This window comes from Limulus polyphemus, unplaced genomic scaffold, assembly GCF_000517525.1.
Source record: "Limulus polyphemus unplaced genomic scaffold, Limulus_polyphemus-2.1.2 Scaffold271, whole genome shotgun sequence".
NCBI lineage: Eukaryota > Metazoa > Arthropoda > Merostomata > Xiphosura > Limulidae > Limulus > Limulus polyphemus.
In genome coordinates this window covers 579,904-582,039 of record NW_013665881.1, presented here as the reverse complement: position 1 = coordinate 582,039, position 2,136 = coordinate 579,904, and the positions used below count along the sequence as shown (strand labels likewise).

The 2,136-nt window shown below is 35.2% G+C and overlaps 1 long non-coding RNA gene across 1 annotated transcript in view; it reads right to left on the bottom strand.

The window, feature by feature from the left end:
* The window catches only part of LOC111085202, a 25,102-nt gene extending 23,183 nt beyond the window's left edge, over positions 1-1,919 (bottom strand). The window contains exon 1 of the long non-coding RNA XR_002610035.1: positions 1,907-1,919. This is a non-coding gene — a long non-coding RNA (uncharacterized LOC111085202). The remainder of the gene's footprint in view (positions 1-1,906) is intronic.
* Positions 1,920-2,136: the final 217 nt, after the last annotated feature.

Below are 2,136 nucleotides of genomic sequence, written 5' to 3'. Positions count from 1 at the left end.
GTAGGTCAGAGGCCTGGCATGGCCAGGTGGTTATGGCGCTCGACTCGCAATTTGCGGATCGCGGGTTCGAATCCCCATCACACCAAACATGCTCGCCCTTTCAGTCTTGGCGGTGTTATAATGTTATAGTCAATCCCACTATTCGTTGGTCAAACAGTAGCCCAAGAGTTGGCGGTGGGTGGTGATGACTAGCTGCCTTCCCTCTAGTCTTACACTGCTAAATTAGGGACGGCTAGCGAAGATAGCCTTCGTGTAGCTTTGCGCGAAATTCAAAAACAAACAAACAAACAATCGACTAAAATGATTTTTCTATTGAACTTGTAGAACTCAACACCTTCCCCATTCATACTCCTATACATTGTTATATAAAGTGCCTTAGAAGTTATTCGAATTTCTATGAAACTACAGCGAAAAGCCAATGGAGATAATTTTCTAGTCTATTTATGTTATCACAAACAGGATATAAAGCAAAACGTGATGGCGTATCTTCTACGTTTATATAACCCGATGCTTCTAATGTCATCTCATAGAAATATCCAACATTTACGGTGATAGTGATATCTGAACATTTTTCTCAGCTGTCACTTTATGATTTCGTTTTTATTTTACATACAAACAATTATTTTAACAAAAAAACCATTAAGAAAACTGTTGGATTTAAAAAGAAAAATATCGTGCAAGAAGCAGTCAAATTTGCAATAAATACCAATAAAGTATAACAAAATAACATAATATAATATATTGTGGACAAACAGTGTGAAAGTAAAAAAAAAGGACATTACACTGCAGAACGTTTGTTTGTTTGTAATTAAGCACAAAGCTACACAATGGGCTATCTGTGCTCTGCCCACCATGTGTATCGAAACCCGGATTCTAGCATTGCAAGTCCGCAGACATACCGTTGTGCCACTGGGGGGTACACTGCAGAAGGCCTGTTCCATTATCACACCGAACAAACAAAATATCCTATTGACTTATTATTAAGGAACCCTTGTGAGCTTTGTAGACCATCTGATACCTTGACGAGTGTTCTATTATTTCATTCTATTTATTAAAAACTTGACATTAATAGTCCTTCAGTAATTTGTTCCGAAAGTTGTGAAACATTCTAATGTTTTATTGTTTTCAGCCTTACATACGACTCATAAAACTGTAGATTACCACCGTAATATCATGCACCAGCAAAATATCATTTTTTGTACGAAAAAACAAACAAACAGTGAATCTAAACTTTAAGTAATAGTTCTATTTCTATCATTAATTTGTCAACATTAGTTGAAGTACTTTTCAGAATGCTTTACAATACACCAAAATAGCTCATTGTTCTTTTAAGAATCTGTTTTCTCTCAATTCTCTATATACAATATATTTCTGTTTACTAAAAAGTAAATTTACCGACTATTCTAGATTTTTACAAAGTTCATCACGCTTCTTTCAATTCTACATCTTAACTGATGCCAACTCCTCCCCTTAGGTTCATAACACAACATCCTAATGGCTCATGAAACAACATCATAATGGCTCATGGCACGACATTTTCGAAATGGTGATATTACATCACAGTCATGTTGTCAATGAAGAAGGAGTGTCTACAGATCCTGGAAAAGATGAGGTCATTTGAGGCTGAAAATTAAACTATGACGGAGAGAGATCTGTTGAAACGCGTTGTCGTTTTTGGCAAAATGTAAGTACAATGTATTAGTGTTCTTTTGAAACATTAGTGAAACAAATTAGGGTAGTTATGATTTTGTACTGCTCTTAATAACTGCAAGTAATCAATATTAATTTAGGTACTTTCGCTAAGTATGACTTAAATTGAAGTATTCTGTTAAAACAATGTAACTAAACAAGGAGAGATATCACAGGCTATAGGGTTTTGTTAGCATTTCGTGACTGTTTATTTCACTATAAGTAATATGTGGTGAATATATTTATGTTAACGCTGTGTAACTATAAAGAGAGTATTCGTTTTTTAGCTCACAGCGCCATCTCTTGACCGATTTGAGATCTAATTACAGCCGAGGCTATTGAGGATTCCCTCTTGTTTGTTTGTGTTTCTGACATCACCGTAAGCATTTGTTGTCATAAATACATGAAATGTTTAACCTTTCCTGCTAAAGGATTTATTGAAACTAC